This window comes from Triturus cristatus, chromosome 9, assembly GCF_964204655.1.
Source record: "Triturus cristatus chromosome 9, aTriCri1.1, whole genome shotgun sequence".
NCBI classification, from domain to species: Eukaryota; Metazoa; Chordata; class Amphibia; order Caudata; family Salamandridae; genus Triturus; species Triturus cristatus.
The window spans coordinates 955,982,119-956,001,668 of NC_140592.1; positions in this window are offsets into that span (position 1 = coordinate 955,982,119).

A 19,550-nucleotide genomic window follows, 5' to 3' on the forward strand; every position below is an offset into this window, starting at 1 on the left:
ACTCAGCCTTTCCGTCCTCCTGCAAGTGATTCATAGCCCTGTTGCCATGGAAAGTTTTCTATCCCTCGCATCTCATATAGACACTTAGACGCTTGTACACGCACACAGTCAGTATAGAATAGATTCTGTCCGAGAGTTCTTCCTTGTGGATAACATAGTTCTTTAAACATAGGATGTTAGATATGATTTGGGATTAGGATGACTTGACCCCAGACTTCTCGTCTCCACATGTAGAGCTAAATGTCAAGTCCCCTTCACCCCCTAGTTGCACGTCAATTACACGTCATGCTGCCGCGCGCGCATCTATGCCAAGTATTATCTTATAGATCCACCTATGCCTGATAATTCTAACCAATCATGTTTCTTTTATTCCTTATTACGCCTAGTTTCGATTATGTCACTGTTACGTCATTTTTCTTATCAAATGTTACGCCTTCTACATTCGTTTCATTGTAATGTACTTATTATAAAAATATATGTCTGTTAATAAATTATTGTACTTCACTTCCTGAACCTTCGTGGTGACGGAACCTGAGGGCCGCGACTCGAGTCGGCCATTTTGAATGGAATAAAGCCCATTAGAAACCTCTTATACCACGGATTCTGCCTCTCGTTATTTTGAGCTATTTACTTTAATTTAAGATTCCGCATGAAATTCAGTCCGGTAATATTTATTTTATTTACCACAATCCCCTGCCCTATTATATACTAGGGGCTTACAGAGGAGGTCATGCTAATCACAGGGGGACCCCAACGCATAGTGTTCCCTAGTGTATGTAGGTGTTGTCACTATTCTGAGTGTCTTTTAACATAACACTGGCTCTAGGACTGGTTAGTCAGACTCAGTTACCACCAGTATCCGTCTGAAAAAGTTGAGGGTACAGGATGATTTTGCAACAAGGCTTCTTTCTGCTCTTCTGTTTGTTCTTTCTGAACGTTATCCTTCTTCCTGCACTTTTCTTCGTCTTTGAGGACTTCTGTTGCTTCTTTCTGCATTTCTTTTTTTTCTTTCTGTGCGTTTTTTCTTCTTTATTCACATGTCCTATCTCTGTAGGCATAGTTAGAAATTAGCATTTAAAAAACCTTTAAAATTCACTGAAAAAAAACATAGGTTTCAGGCATGTTATATTTAGGAATTAGCATTTAAAAAACCTTAGAAATTCACTGAAAAAAACATAGGTTTCAGGGGCTTTATAGTTAGCTGGACTTTTCACTCGTACAAAACCATTGAAATTCCCCCGTTATAGTTAGTTCAGCTAACTATAACTCGCGCGCCCGCAATGCACTGCTGATGACGTCACATATTACATCACTCATGACATGATCAGTGACATCACTGATGACATCTCTGATGACATCTCAAATGACATCACTGATGACATCATCCTCGTGATAGAGTGACAGACCTCCTCCCCCCTAATATAAACTTTGATACACACATTCAAACATAGAAACTAAAATTTTCAAAACAATGGACATATCAATACCAGTTACAACAACCTATTCAGTAATTCTAAGATCCACATACATCCACTCATTCACCAACAGTCCTATACAGTCACTCATACATGTTCTCACTCATCACATGTACTCATACCCTATACATCCTGTTACACAATGCCACTCATCCATACAGTTACTCACACATAGTCACTCATGCTAATAAAGAATCAAACATCCATTTACTTGCATATACAGTTATACACACACCACCAAACTATCTTCTACAGAAACGTACACATACTTAGTCTTTTAAACAATCACTCATAGAAACACATACTTATTCATACAGGAACTCTTTCAATCTCTCACTCTCACATATACTCACTTATATACACCAATAGTCACATATACTAGTTTAAAACATATGCAGTTACTCATAAAGACACTATTGAGACAGTCATTCACTCACTAACACACCCATGAACACACTCATCCACCCATACAGTCCTGCACACATGCTGTCTTCAACACATACAAACAGTGAGTCACTCATTCATGCACCTATGCACTACGTAATACCCCCCACTGAACCATACAGACACTCAGACACTCATACTGATACTCAAAAAACCAACTAATAACCTATATAGACACTCATGTAGCTACTCACCAACCCATCCAACCACTTATACACAAAGTGAGAGACTGATACAGATATTTACATATTTAAACATTACTCACCAAGCCATTTATTCACTAAGATACACTTAATCAGTCAGTTATACGATCAATTTTTCAAAAACAAATTATCCATTTACACACTTATATACCCATTTATTCTTCTATCAACCTTGAGATATACATATATAAAACATATGTAATTTTCAGAAAAACACACATTCACTGGATGATGTCATCAGTGATGTCATCAGAGATGTCATTTGAGATGTCATCAGTGATGTAATGAGTGATGTCACTGACCATGTCATGAGTGATGTAATATGTGACGTCATCAGCAGTGCATTGCGGGCGCGTGAGTTATAGTTAGCTGAACTAACTATAATGGGGGAACTTTAATGGTTTTGTACGAGTGAAAAGTCCAGCTAACTATAAAGCCCCTGAAACCTATGGTTTTTTCAGTGAATATATATATATATATTCACTGAAATAAACACAGGTTTCAGGGACATCATAGTTAGTTGGACATTTTCACTCATACCAAACCAGAGAAATGTGGCCGTTATAGTTAGTTGAGCTTACAATAACTCGCGCCCCCGCAATGCACTGCTGATGACATCACATATTACATCACTCATGACATGGTCAGTGACATCACTCATGACATCTCAAAGGACATCACTGATGACATCATCCAGTGACTGTGAGTGTTTCTAAAAATTTTAAGAATGTGATATATATATGATGATTCAGCCAGTGTGTGACTGACTGTATAAGTGAGTGATTATTCGTGTCGGGTGAATGTATGGGTGAGTGACTAATCTATGTGAAAGTCTGTATCAGTCTGTCAGTTGGTGTCTATATGGATTATTGATTGATTGTCTGAGTACCTGTATGGGTGCCTGAATGTCTGTGTGTTGTGTGACTACATGCATGGGTGTGTGAATTGGAGATTGACTGGGTGTTTGGGTTGATGAGTGTGTCTGTGAGGGGCTGTATGGGTGAGAGAGTGTGCATATGGCCGTGTTGGTGAGTGAATGGATGTCTCAGTGGTATATGTGTGAGTAACTGCATATGTGAATGGCAGTATATGTGAGTGTTGGAGTATATAAGTGACTGTATGTGAGAGTAATTGATTGTGAGAGTGGGTGTATGGATGAGTGTGTGCTTGTGTCAGTGATTGTATAAGAGAGTAAGTATGTGTTAGTATCTGTATGAATAAGTGAGGTGGTGTGTGTATAACTGTATAAGTGAGTAAATGGCATTGTGATTGACTCTTTGGGTGACTGACTAGGTGTGTGAGTAACTCTATGGGTGAGTGGCGCTGTGTGAGTGTCTGTATGGGTGTATGAGTGCATATAATAGTGGCTGTATTGATGAGTGACTGCATGTATGAGTGAGTGAGTGGATGTGTGTGTAGACCTAGGAATCAGTGACTAGGTATGTACTGACTGGTACTGGTGTGGCTATAGTTTCAAGAATGGTAGTCTGTATTTTAGAGTGGGCATATGAAATGTTATATTAGGGTGCAAGTAGGTGCATCAGATATTAAGGTGATGTCATCAGTGAGATCAACAGTGATGTCATTTGAGATGTTGTCAGTGACATCATCAGTGATGTCACTGACCATCTCATGAGTGATGTAATATGTGACATCATCAGCAGTGCATTGCGGGGGCACGAGTTATAGTTAGCTCAACTAACTATAACGGCTGAATTTCTCTGGTTTGGTAAGAGTGAAATGTCCAACTAACTATACCGTCCCTGAAAACGGTGTTTTTTTTCAGTGAATTGGCCCCCAAAGTCCCTCAGTAGTATAGTGGACTTCATCCCCCAACCCGTAGTGTGCCAGGAGGCGTGTTTGCAGAGTGGTGGAGAAAGGGGGCGTGACCTCTGAAGACCTCTTAGCAATACACTGTGTGGGACTTACTGGAGGTAACAGGAGGGGTAGTTGGCCCCCAAGGATGTCCTTGGGGGCCAGCTACCCCTCCTATTACCTCCAGTAAGTCCCACACACCAGCATTGGTAAGTTCTCATAGCAGGTCACTCCCCCTTTGCCCACCACTCTGCAAAAGCGCTCCCTGGCACGCTCTTGGATGGGGATTAAAGTCCCCTTAGATGCTGGGGGTCCTTAGGGGCCAACTAGCCTACCTGACACCTCCAGTAAGCCCCAGATAGTGGGATTGCTGAGAGGTGGACACAGGCAACGCCCCCTTTCTGCACCAATCTGCAAGCACACCTCCTGGAATGCGCTTGGTTGGGGGATGAAGTCCCCTTGTCCCCTGAGGGTCCCTGGGGGCCAACCAGCCATCCTGTTATCTCTAGTAAGCCCCACACAGCTGGATTGCTGAGAGTGGTCCGAGACCATGTCGCCTTTTTACACCACCCTGCAAGCGCATCTCCTGGCGCACTGCTGCTCGGGGGATGAAGTCCACTTTAGTCTTGAGGTCCTCTCCCACTCAACTTTTATAGTAAAAGCCCCGGGGAGGTGTCGTCCCCCAGGGCTGTGGGGGTGTTGCATGCCCCGCACATTAATAACACAGCCCTGGGGAGGTAGCAGTCCCCAGGGCTGTGGGGGCCCGTGGGCTCCCGCATTACAATGACACAATTCCCCCAGGACTTGGCCCACCCAGTGGCTTAAAAGTAACAAAGAACAGAAGACCGCAATTTGTTTTTAAAAAAATATTTCAGCAGGATTCGCGCACCATACGTGAATCCCGTCGAAAGTATTTCAAACAATGCTTTTTTTGACTCTGGGGGTCCCCCTGGGACCACCTGACCAGGGCTTGGGGATCAGGGTGTTTCTACCCTGCCCCCTTTTCTTTTAAAAAAATCATTTTGTTCCCTTTTTGCTTGTGACTCGGTTCAACTGAGTCACAAGATGGCTGCCAAGACTTCCTGGTTTGAAGTGCTGGCAGCCAATCAGAGACAAGCTCGTGATCGGGAGGGTTCGCGGATCCACCGCGGTCACCAGATATGTAATTGTTTTATTTTTGAATTTCTCAGGAACTACTGAACGGAATTACACCATTTAAAGCAAAGAGTGCACTCTGGACAAAGAACTACCTCTCTGCCAAATTTGGTGTAAATCCGTTCAGCAGTTTGGGCTGAAGCCACGACAAAAGTTTCCTAAGGAAATTAACACGGACGAAAACGTGTTTTGGGACCCCCCTTTTTTCTCAGCCCCTGCTTGACGAATGAACCCGAAACTTTCAAGACAGAAGCTGACCGGAGTGCTCCATTAGTTTTGAAAAGTTCGCGAAGATTTGTCAAACAGCGCCAAAGATATTGGCAAATCAAAAAATGCTCTAATGGCGACCGCCAGTATGTTTTATATATATATATATTCACTGAAAAAACCATAGGTTTCACACATGTTATAGTTAGCGGAAATTTTACTGATAAAAAACCAATGAAATTGCCCCGTTATAGTTAGTGCTGGCAACTATAACTCACGCGACCACAATCCTCTGCTGATGCTAATACTGTATTTAGACACTTATTTGCCCATGTCTTCTTCCATACATTTTTAGCTATACATATATTACAAATATTTTTTTTTATAAAGACACATATGTCATCAGCAGAAGATTGCGGTCGCGTGAGTTATAGTTGCCAGCACTAACTATAACGGGGCAATTTCATTGGTTTTTTATCAGTAAAATTTCCGCTAACTATAACATGTGTGAAACCTATGGTTTTTTCAGTGAATTTGCAAGGTTTTTTAAATGCTAATTCCTAACTATAACGTGTGTGAAACCTATGGTTTTTTCAGTGAATTTGTACGTTTTTTTAAATGCTAAGTTACTTTACGCCATTCGAGGCGTGCGCGCCCACTTAACGCAGTGCGTTCCGTGCACGGTTTTTATCAACTTTAATAAGCCCTGTACATTTGGTGGCCTTTGGCCACCAAAAGCACAGGGGGTGGGGTCAATGTGGATAGTGTTTTTTTTATTTCGATTTTATATTTCATGTTGCCAAAATATAGTTTTTTTAATGATGTAATAAGCCCTGTACATTTGGTGGCCTACGGCAACCAAATGCACAGGGGGTGGGGTAAGTGTGGATAGTGTTTTTTTTATTTCTATTTTTTACCGTACGCTTACGGTAAGCGTACGGTAAGCGTACTCGGCGAAATTGCCCAAAAAAAAATAAAACCGTTTTTGCTCTTGGGGGATGTTTGGGGACTCCCTCAACATGACTATGTGGGAGGGAGTTGTCAAAACAGCCCCGTAACATGTATTTGGCCATCTTGTTTGATAAATAACACTCAGTGCGAGAGACAAAATGGCGGACGCCGCTTCCTGGTTTCGGCCGATTCGAATGTTTACTAAGATCTAAGAGCCAATCAGAATCGCGCTCGCGCACGCCACCGTACGCGTACGGTAAGCGTACCGTAAGCGTACCGTAAGCGGGCTCAGATATATATATTGATTTAAAGGCTATTTTCTCAGAATCTACTGAACAGATTTACATCAAACCTACAAAAGGCACTTCCTTGACCTACGGACTACCTCTCTGCCAAATTTCTAGTAATTCTGTTCAGCCGTTCGGGCTGTAGCTCGTTCTAAAGGTCCTATGGAAAAATGCATGGGAAAAACGCGTTTTGGGACCCCCCTTTTATCTCAGCCCCCGCTTGACGAATCCCCCCGAGACTTTCAGGGTAGGAGCGGAGCGTAGCGCCCCACCTATTTTGAGAAATTCGCGAGGATTCATCGACCGGCGCCAAAGTTATTTAAAATAGAATGTTGCGGATTTCCTATGGAAAAGGGGTCCTAACTATAACTACCTACTGGCGACCGCCAGTAGGTAATATATATATATATATATATATATATATATATATATATATATATACATATATTATCTACTGGCGGTCGCCAGTAGATAGTTATAGTTAGGACCCTGTTTCCATAGGAAATCCGCAACATTCTATTTGGAATAACTTTGGCGCCGGTTGTCGAATCCTCGCGAAATTTTCAAAACTAATGGGGCGCTACGCTCCGCTCCTACCCTGAAAGTCTCGGGGTGATTCGTCAAGCGGGGGCTGAGAAAAAAGGGGGGTCCCAAAACGCGTTTTCCCCATGCATTTTTCCATAGGACCTTTAGACACAGCTACAGCCCGAACGGCTGAACAGAATTACTTGTAATTTGGCAGAGAGGTAGTCCGCAGGTCAAGGAAGTGCCTTTTGTAGGTCTGGTGTAAATCTGTTCAGTAGTTTCTGAGAAAATAGCATTTAAATCAATATATATATCTGTAAGCGCGCTCCGTGCGCTTACCGTAAGCTTACCGTACGCGTACGGTGACGTGCGCGAGCGCGATTCTGATTGGTTGTTAGATCAAAGTGAACATTCGAATCGGTCGAAACCAGGAAGTATCGGCCGCCATTTTCTGTCTCCCGCACTGAAAAACAAAGGTTGATAACATGAAAAGTGGGCAACGAAGAGAGTTGCAGACCCCCTAGCGTTCGTCAGGGGGTTCACAAAGGACCAAAAAGTATGAAAAATAAATTTAATAATTTTTTTAAAAAATCACGGAGTGCGCGTACGGTAAGCTTACCGTACGCGTACGGTAAAAAAAAAAAAAAAAAAAAAAAATTAACAATCACATTTAATATATAAATCTAAGGACCCCCAAGGGAGAAAAAAACAATTGATATTTTGTAAAAAATGGCGTGGCGTGCACGGTATGAAATGCGCAAAAATTAACAATAAATAGATAACTTAGCATTTAAAAAACCGTACAAATTCACTGAAAAAACCATAGGTTTCACACACATTATAGTTAGGAATTAGCATTTAAAAAACCTTGCAAATTCACTTAAAAAACCATAGGTTTCACACAAGTTATAGTTAGCTGTACATTTCACTCGTAAAAAATCAATGAAATTCACAATGTGTAATTTGAGATGTCATCATTGATGTGATGAGTGATGTCACTGACCATGTCATGAGTGATGTAATATGTGACGTCATCAGCAGTGGATTGCGGTCGCGCAAGTTATAGTTACCTGATCTAACTATAACGTGGAATTTCATTGGTTTTTTACGAGTGAAATGTACAGCTAACTATAACTTGTGTGAAACCTATGGTTTTTTAAGTGAATTATATATATATGTATATATATATACATATATATATATATATATTCTGCTCCAAAGGTTGTCCACCTGGTGAGCAGCACTCGATCAGCAGCTTTGTTTATGATAGGCATGGACGAGGATCCGCTTGTAGGAGCCGCTCCGTAGTGGAATTGCCTGACGCGTTTCGAAGCTCCATATGCTTCTCTTCAGAGGCTTTAACGGAGACGGTGTGTGCAAGCGCTGAACCTACTTCGCCATTTTCATATTGCACTCCCACCAATGGGAAGCTCGAATGAGACTGTGCATTGTGGGAAATATGGTCCGGATAGCACACATATATATATAAAACATACTGGCCCCGCTTGACGAATCACCCCGAGACTTTCAGGGTAGGAGCGGAGCGTAGCGCCCCATTAGTTTTGAAAATTTCGCGAGGATTCGTCGACCGGCGCCAAAGTTATTCCAAATAGAATGTTGCGGATTTCCTATGGAAACAGGGTCCTACCTATAACTATCTACTGGCGACCGCCAGTAGATAATATATATATATATATATATATATATATATATATATATAGATATAAAACATACTGGCGGTCGCCATTAGATAGGTATAGTTAGAACCTAGTTTTCATAGGAAAAGCATTTTTTGATTTGCCAATATCTTTGGCGCTGTTTGACAAATCTTCGCGAACTTTTCAAAACTAATGGAGCACTCCGGTCAGCTTCTGTCTTGAAAGTTTCGGGTTCATTCGTCAAGCAGGGGCTGAGAAAAAAGGGGGGTCCCAAAACACGTTTTCGTCCATGTTAATTTCCTTAGGAAACTTTTGTCGTGGCTTCAGCCCAAACTGCTGAACGGATTTACACCAAATTTGGCAGAGAGGTAGTTCTTTGTCCAGAGTGCACTCTTTGCTTTAAATGGTGTAATTCCGTTCAGTAGTTCCTGAGAAATTCAAAAATAAAAAAATTACATATCTGGTGACCGCGGTGGATCCGCGAACCCTCCCGATCACGAGCTTGTCTCTGATTGGCTGCCAGCACTTCAAACCAGGAAGTCTTGGCAGCCATCTTGTGACTCAGTTGAACCGAGTCACAAGCAAAAAGGGAAAAAAATGATTTTTTAAAAAGAAAAGGGGGCAGGGTAGAAACACCCTGATCCCCAAGCCCTGGTCAGGTGGTCCCAGGGGGACCCCCAGAGTAAAAAAAAGCATTGTTTTAAATACTTTCGACGGGATTCACGTATGGTGCGCGAATCCCGCTGAAATATTTTTTTTAAAACAAATTGCGGTCTTCTGTGCTTTGTTACTTTTAAGCCACTGGGTGGGCCAAGTCCTGGGGGAATTGTGTCATTGTAATGCGGGAGCCCACGGGCCCCCACAGCCCTGGGGACTGCTACCTCCCCAGGGCTGTGTTATTAATGTGCGGGGCATGCAACACCCCCACAGCCCTGGGGAACGACATCTCCCCGGGGCTTTTACTATTAAAGTTGAGTGGGAGAGGACCTCAAGACTAAAGTGGACTTCATCCCCCGAGCAGCAGTGCGCCAGGAGATGCGCTTGCAGGGTGGTGTAAAAAGGCGACATGGTCTCGGACCACTCTCAGCCATCCAGCTGTGTGGAGCTTACTAGAGATAACAGGATGGCTGGTTGGCCCCCAGGGACCCTCAGGGGACAAGGGGACTTCATCCCCCAACCAAGCGCATTCCAGGAGGTGTGCTTGCAGATAGGTGCAGAAAGGGGGCGTTGCCTGTGTCCACCTCTCAGCAATCCCACTATCTGGGGCTTACTGGAGGTGTCAGGTAGGCTAGTTGGCCCCTAAGGACCCCCAGCATCTAAGGGGACTTTAATCCCCATCCAAGAGCGTGCCAGGGAGCGCTTTTGCAGAGTGGTGGGCAAAGGGGGAGTGACCTGCTATGAGAGCTTACCAATGCTGGTGTGTGGGACTTACTGGAGGTAATAGGAGGGGTAGCTGGCCCCCAAGGACATCCTTGGGGGCCAACTACCCCTCCTGTTACCTCCAGTAAGTCCCACACAGTGTATTGCTAAGAGGTCTTCAGAGGTCACGCCCCCTTTCTCCACCACTCTGCAAACACGCCTCCTGGCACACTACGGGTTGGGGGATGAAGTCCACTATACTACCGAGGGACTTTGGGGGCCAATTCACTGAAAAAAAACACAGTTTTCAGGGACGGTATAGTTAGTTGGACATTTCACTCTTACCAAACCAGAGAAATTCAGCCGTTATAGTTAGTTGAGCTAACTATAACTCGTGCCCCCGCAATGCACTGCTGATGATGTCACATATTACATCACTCATGAGATGGTCAGTGACATCACTGATGATGTCACTGACAACATCTCAAATGACATCACTGTTGATCTCACTGATGACATCACCTTAATATCTGATGCACCTACTTGCACCCTAATATAACCTTTCATATGCCCACTCTAAAATACAGACTACCATTCTTGAAACTATAGCCACACCAGTACCAGTCAGTACATACCTAGTCACTGATTCCTAGGTCTACACACACATCCACTCACTCACTCATACATGCAGTCACTCATCAATACAGCCACTATTATATGCACTCATACACCCATACAGACACTCACACAGCGCCACTCACCCATAGAGTTACTCACACACCTAGTCAGTCACCCAAAGAGTCAATCACAATGCCATTTACTCACTTATACAGTTATACACACACCACCTCACTTATTCATACAGATACTAACACATACTTACTCTCTTATACAATCACTGACACAAGCACACACTCATCCATACACCCACTCTCACAATCAATTACTCTCACATACAGTCACTTATATACTCCAACACTCACATATACTGCCATTCACATATGCAGTTACTCACACATATACCACTGAGACATCCATTCACTCACCAACACGGCCATATGCACACTCTCTCACCCATACAGCCCCTCAGAGACACACTCATCAACCCAAACACCCAGTCAATCTCCAATTCACACACCCATGCATGTAGTCACACAACACACAGACATTCAGGCACCCATACAGGTACTCAGACAATCAATCAATAATCCATATAGACACCAACTGACAGACTGATACAGACTTTCACATAGATTAGTCACTCACCCATACATTCACCCGACACGAATAATCACTCACTTATACAGTCAGTCACACACTGGCTGAATCATCATATACATATCACATTCTTAAAATTTTAGAAACACTCACAGTCACTGGATGATGTCATCAGTGATGTCCTTTGAGATGTCATGAGTGATGTCACTGACCATGTCATGAGTGATGTAATATGTGATATCATCAGTAGTGCATTGCGGGGGCACGAGTTATTGTAAGCTCAACTAACTATAACGGCCACATTTCTCTGGTTTGGTATGAGTGAAAATGTCCAACTAACTATGATGTCCCTGAAACCTGTGTTTATTTCAGTGAATATATATATATATATTCACTGAAAAAACCATAGGTTTCAGGGGCTTTATAGTTAGCTGGACTTTTCACTCGTACAAAACCATTAAAGTTCCCCCGTTATAGTTAGTTCAGCTAACTATAACTCACGCGCCCGCAATGCACTGCTGATGACGTCACATATTACATCACTCATGACATGTCCAGTGACATTACTCATGACATCACTGATGACATCTCAAATGACATCTCTGATGACATCACTGATGACATCATCCAGTGAATGTGTGTTTTTCTGAAAATTACATATGTTTTATATATGTATATCTCAAGGTTGATGGAAGAATAAATGGGTATATAAGTGTGTAAATGGATAATTTGTTTTTGAAAAATTGATCGTATAACTGACTGATTAAGTGTATCTTAGTGAATACATGGCGTGGTGAGTAATTTTAAATATGTAAATATCTGTATCAGTCTCTCACTTTGTGTATAAGTGGTTGGATGGGTTGGTGAGTAGCTACATGAGTGTCTATATAGGTTATTCGTTGGTTTTTTGAGTATCAGTATGAGTGTCTGAGTGTCTGTATGGTTCAGCGGGGGGTATTACGTAGTGCATAGGTGCATGAATGAGTGACTCACTGTTTGTATGTGTTGAAGACAGCATGTGTGCAGGACTGTATGGGTGGATGAGTGTGTTCATGGGTGTGTTAGTGAGTGAATGACTGTCTCAATAGTGTCTTTATGAGTAACTGCATATGTTTTAAACTAGTATCTGTGACTATTGGTGTATATAAGTGAGTATATGTGAGAGTGAGAGATTGAAAGAGTTCCTGTATGAATAAGTATGTGTTTCTATAAGTGATTGTTTAAAAGACTAAGTATGTGTAAGTTTCTGTAGAAGATAGTTTGGTGGTGTGTGTATAACTGTATATGCAAGTAAATGGATGTTTGATTCTTTATTAGCATGAGTGACTATGTGTGAGTAACTGTATGGATGAGTGGCGTCGTGTAACAGGATGTATAGGGTATGAGTACATGTGATGAGTGAGTACATGAATGAGTGACTGTATAGGACTGTTGGTGAATGAGTGGATGTGTATGTGGATCTTAGAATTACTGAATAGGTTGTTGTAACTGGTATTGATATGTCCATTGTTTTGAAAATTTTTGTTTCTATTTTTGAATGTGTGTATCAAAGGTTATATTAGGGGGGAGGAGGTCTGTCACTCTATCACGAGGATGATGTCATCAGTGATGTCATTTGAGATGTCATCAGAGATGTCATCAGTGATGTCACTGATCATGTCATGAGTGATGTAATATGTGACGTCATCAGCAGTGCATTGCGGGCGCGCGAGTTATAGTTAGCTGAACTAACTATAACGGGGGAATTTCAATGGTTTTGTACGAGTGAAAAGTCCAGCTAACTATAAAGCCCCTGAAACCTATGGTTTTTTCAGTGAATATCTAAGGTTTTTTAAATGCTAATTCCTAAATATAACATGCCTGAAACCTATGGTTTTTTTCAGTGTATATATATATATATATATCCACTACCAAGGCTCACTAAGAAATAGAAGCAAGTCGGACACAGCTCCGGAATGAAACATCAGCATTTAATAGAGCTTAGCAGCGCTTGCATGCAGTCCGTGAAACGCTATGGCAGACGCGTTTCTGGCCGAAATGGCCGTCTTCAGTGCCGGTCCCAACGGCTGACAGCTTTACCATTGAGTGAGAGTCCACTCCTTAAAAACAGTCTCTCAACTCCTCCCTCATGTCCAGGTGGAAATCATTAGTGCTGCTGGGTTCAGGTGAGCTGCATGCTGGAACTCGTAGTGCAGCGTGGTGCCTAAAACAGTGGTATAGGCTCCCAAACAATCAAGTGATGCCCAAAATTCATGGCGCTGTGATACATGTTACCGCAGCCTTCCTGATAAAGTTGATACTGCTCTTGCTGATGTCGTAGTCCTTATCAGGCAGCTCTCGCCGCCTCCTCTCTCCCCTCGCGCTCATCAACGCCTTGGTGGCAGTAGTTTCTGCTTGGGGGGGCGCCGCGTTTACACTCCTCGTGTTGCACCAAATTTTTGCTGAAGACGCGGTGCTCCTGACCGAGAGGGCGTGTCCTTGTGCCGGACTCAGCAAGCCGGCTATACTCCACTACCAAGGCTCACTAAGAAATAGAAGCAAGTCGGACACAGCTCCGGAATGAAACATCAGCATTTAATAGAGCTTAGCAGCGCTTGCATGCAGTCCGTGAAACGCTATGGCAGACGCGTTTCTGGCCGAAATGGCCGTCTTCAGTGCCAGTCTCAACGGCTGACAGCTTTACCTTTGAGTGAGAGTCCACTCCTTAAAAACAGTCTCTCAACTCCTCCCTCATGTCCAGGTGGAAATCATTAGTGCTGCTGGGTTCAGGTGAGCTGCATGCTGGAACTCGTAGTGCAGCGTGGTGCCTAAAACAGTGGCATAGGCTCCCAAACAATCAAGTGATGCCCAAAATTCATGGCGCTGTGATACATGTTACCGCAGTGGGGCGCTCCGCTCCTACCCTGAAAGTCTCGGGGTGATTCGTCAAGCGGGGCCAGTATGTTTTATATATATATATATATATATATATATATATATATATATATATATATACATATATATATAATTCACTTAAAAAACCATAGGTTTCACACAAGTTATAGTTAGCTGTACATTTCACTCGTAAAAAACCAATGAAATTCCACGTTATAGTTAGATCAGGTAACTATAACTTGCGCGACCGCAATCCACTGCTGATGACGTCACATATTACATCACTCATGACATGGTCAGTGACATCACTCATCACATCAATGATGACATCTCAAATTACACATTGTGGATTGCGGTCGCGCAAGTTATAGTTACCTGATCTAACTATAACGTGGAATTTCATTGTTTTTTTACGAGTGAAATGTACAGCTAACTATAACTTGTGTGAAACCTATGGTTTTTTAAGTGAATTTGCAAGGTTTTTTAAATGCTAATTCCTAACTATAACGTGTGTGAAACCTATGGTTTTTTCAGTGAATTTGTACGGTTTTTTAAATGCTAAGTTATCTATTTATTGTTAATTTTTGCACGCACGGTGCGCTTCGCGCACCGTGCGCGCGCTGTGGGCACTCGGCTTTTTGGTCCTTTGTGAACCCCCTGACGAACGCTAGGGGGTCTGCAACTCTCTTCGTTGCCCCCTTTTCATGTTATCAACCTTTGTTTTTCAGTGCGAGAGACAGAAAATGGCGGCCGATACTTCCTGGTTTCGACCGATTCGAATGTTTACTTTGATCTATCAACCAATCAGAATCGTGCACGCGCACGTCACCGTACGCGTACGGTAAGCTTACCGTAAGCGCACGGAGCGCGCTTACAGATATATATATTGATTTAAATGCTATTTTCTCAGAAACTACTGAACAGATTTATACCAGACCTACAAAAGGCACTTCCTTGACCTGCGGACTACCTCTCTGCCAAATTACAAGTAATTCTGTTCAGCCGTTCGGGCTGTAGCTGTGTCTAAAGGTCCTATGGAAAAATGCATGGGGAAAACGCGTTTTGGGACCCCCCTTTTTTCTCAGCCCCCGCTTGACGAATCACCCCGAGACTTTCAGGGTAGGAGCGGAGCGTAGCGCCCCATTAGTTTTGAAAATTTCGCGAGGATTCGTCAACCGGCGCCAAAGTTATTCCAAATAGAATGTTGCGGATTTCCTATGGAAACAGGGTCCTAACTATAACTATCTACTGGCGACCGCCAGTAGATAATATATATATATATATATATACATATATATATATATAGATATACATATATATATATATATCCCATCACAAAAACACACCAGACTTGGAGAGCCACACGCCATGTGTCATATTTATTTCCTGCCAGGCAGCCCCACTAACAACCAACGCAAGTCCAGAGATTTCTTTCTGCCAGCATATCCTGACGCGTTTCAGGCGACTTCGCGCCTTTGGTCACAGGTGTTGGCCGATGAGTATAAGCAGCATTGCACACCTCAATTATCCACTTTAATAGTCCCGCCCACCTGGGCGTGTCGGCATAGTGCAAACTTGGATGTGAAGTCTTTTCACAAGGTAAATCTTTAAGTAAATGCAGCCGCCATCACAACATCAAAATCGATACCACAGTGGGGTATCGAAGTGGATAATTGAGGTGCGCAATGTTGCTTACACTCATCGGCCAACACCTGTGACCAAGGGCGCGAAGACGCTGGAAACGCGTCAGGATATGCTGGCAGAAAGAAATCTCTGGACTTGTGCTGGTTGTTAGTGGGGCTGCCTGGCAGGTAATAAATATGACACATGGCGTGTGGCTCTCCAAGTCTGGTGTGTTTTTGTGATGGGATATATATATATATATATATATATATATTATATATATATATATATGTTACCATCAAAGTCCAAAGAATGAGGTCGCACTCTGCAGAAGATTTCTCCAAAAGGAAGCTTTATTGTTCACGCGTAGAACTGGCCTTGACATCCAGATTGTTCATAACGCCCGACGCGTTTCGAGCCACACGGCTCTTGTTCACAGGCACAGAAGAGGAGTCGCAGCACCAGCCTCTAAAACACCACATTGTCTGCATGTTCCTGTTAAATAAACCCCGCTAGTGAGGCCTCTCAGGTGAGTATGATTTCGCTTGGCATGCTGGGACATGTAGTGCGATAGCGCTTACTTTTTACCCTCCAGTGGGTGTGCTCGATTTCCTTCTCTTCACAATGTTAAATATTGTATAAAGCCCTCCAGTGGGCCTCCGGGAGTTTAAACCAGTTCCTGTACTTCTGCAGCTGCCTCGAGGCTTGAAAGGTTCGGTGCCTCTGCAGCTCCAATTGCATTTCCATGGCGGTGCGTGACCTCACGGCGGGACAGCCGTATTTATGTTACCATCAAAGTCCAAAGAATGAGGTCGCACTCTGCAGAAGATTTCTCCAAAAGGAAGCTTTATTGTTCACGCGTAGAACTGGCCTTGACATCCAGATTGTTCATAACGCCCGACGCGTTTCGAGCCACACGGCTCTTGTTCACAGGCACAGAAGAGGAGTCGCAGCACCAGCCTCTAAAACACCACATTGTCTGCATGTTCCTGTTAAATAAACCCCGCTAGTGAGGCCTCTCAGGTGAGTATGATTTCGCTTGGCATGCTGGGACATGTAGTGCGATAGCGCTTACTTTTTACCCTCCAGTGGGTGTGCTCGATTTCCTTCTCTTCACAATGTTAAATATTGTATAAAGCCCTCCAGTGGGCCTCCGGGAGTTTAAACCAGTTCCTGTACTTCTGCAGCTGCCTCGAGGCTTGAAAGGTTCGGTGCCTCTGCAGCTCCAATTGCATTTCCATGGCGGTGCGTGACCTCACGGCGGGACAGCCGTATTTATGTTACCATCAAAGTCCAAAGAATGAGGTCGCACTCTGCAGAAGATTTCTCCAAAAGGAAGCTTTATTGTTCACGCGTAGAACTGGCCTTGACATCCAGATTGTTCATAACGCCCGACGCGTTTCGAGCCACACGGCTCTTGTTCACAGGCACAGAAGAGGAGTCGCAGCACCAGCCTCTAAAACACCACATTGTCTGCATGTTCCTGTTAAATAAACCCCGCTAGTGAGGCCTCTCAGGTGAGTATGATTTCGCTTGGCATGCTGGGACATGTAGTGCGATAGCGCTTACTTTTTACCCTCCAGTGGGTGTGCTCGATTTCCTTCTCTTCACAATGTTAAATATTGTATAAAGCCCTCCAGTGGGCCTCCGGGAGTTTAAACCAGTTCCTGTACTTCTGCAGCTGCCTCGAGGCTTGAAAGGTTCGGTGCCTCTGCAGCTCCAATTGCATTTCCATGGCGGTGCGTGACCTCACGGCGGGACAGCCGTATTTATGTTACCATCAAAGTCCAAAGAATGAGGTCGCACTCTGCAGAAGATTTCTCCAAAAGGAAGCTTTATTGTTCACGCGTAGAACTGGCCTTGACATCCAGATTGTTCATAACGCCCGACGCGTTTCGAGCCACACGGCTCTTGTTCACAGGCACAGAAGAGGAGTCGCAGCACCAGCCTCTAAAACACCACATTGTCTGCATGTTCCTGTTAAATAAACCCCGCTAGTGAGGCCTCTCAGGTGAGTATGATTTCGCTTGGCATGCTGGGACATGCGATAGCGCTTACTTTTTACCCTCCAGTGGGTGTGCTCGATTTCCTTCTCTTCACAATGTTAAATATTGTATAAAGCCCTCCAGTGGGCCTCCGGGAGTTTAAACCAGTTCCTGTACTTCTGCAGCTGCCTCGAGGCTTGAAAGGTTCGGTGCCTCTGCAGCTCCAATTGCATTTCCATGGCGGTGCGTGACCTCACGGCGGGACAGCCGTATTTATGTTACCATCAAAGTCCAAAGAATGAGGTCGCACTCTGCAGAAGATTTCTCCAAAAGGAAGCTTTATTGTTCACGCGTAGAACTGGCCTTGACATCCAGATTGTTCATAACGCCTGACGCGTTTCGAGCCACACGGCTCTTGTTCACAGGCACAGAAGAGGAGTCGCAGCACCAGCCTCTAAAACACCATTGTGAAGAGAAGGAAATCGAGCACACCCACTGGAGGGTAAAAAGTAAGCGCTATCGCACTACATGTCCCAGCATGCCAAGCGAAATCATACTCACCTGAGAGGCCTCACTAGCGGGGTTTATTTATCAGGAACATGCAGACAATGTGGTGTTTTAGAGGCTGGTGCTGCGACTCCTCTTCTGTGCCTGTGAACAAGAGCCGTGTGGCTCGAAACGCGTCGGGCGTTATGAACAATCTGGATGTCAAGGCCAGTTCTACGCGTGAACAATAAAGCTTCCTTTTGGAGAAATCTTCTGCAGAGTGCGACCTCATTCTTTGGACTTTGATGGTAACACAATATATATATATATATATATTCACTGAAAAAACCATAGGTTTCAGGGGTGTTATAGTTAGCTGGACTTTTCACTTGTACAAAACCATTGAAATTCCCCCGTTATAGTTAGTTCAGCTAACTATAACTCGCGCGCCCGCAATGCACTGCTGATGACGTCACATATTACATCACTCATGACATGGTCAGTGACATCACTCATGACATCACTGATGACATCTCAAATGACATCACTGATGACATCACTGATGACATCATCCAGTGAATGTGTGTTATTCTGAAAATTAAATATGTTTTATATATGTATATCTCAAGGTCGATGGAAGAATAAATGGGTATATAAGTGTCTAAATGGATGATTTGTTTTTGAAAAATTGATTGTGTAACTGACTGATTAAGTGTATCATAGTGAATACATGGCTTAGTGAGTAATGTTTAAATATGTAAATATCTGTATCAGTCTCTCACTTTGTGTATAAGTGGCTGCATGGGTTGGTGAGTAGCTACATGGGTGTCTATATAGGTTATTAGTTGGTTTTTTGAGTATCAGTCTGAGTGTCTGCATGGTTCGGTGGGGGTATTACGTAGTGCATAGGTGCATGAATGAGTGACTCACTGTTTGTATGTGTTGAACACAGTATGTGTGCAGGACTGTATGGGTGGATGAGTGTGTGTATGGGTGTGTTAGTGAGTGAATGACTGTCTCAATAGTGTCTTTATGAGTAACTACATATGTTTTAAACTAGTATATGTGACTATTGGTGTATATATGTGAGTATATGTGAGAGTGAGAGATTGAAAGAGTTCCTGTAAGAATAAGTATGTGTTTCTATAAGTGATTGTTTAAAAGACTAAGTATGTGTAAGTTTCCGTAGAAGTAAGTGTGGTGGTGTGTGTATAACTGTATATGCAAGTAAATGTATGTTTGATTCTTTATTAGCATGAGTGACTATGTGTGTGAGTAACTATGG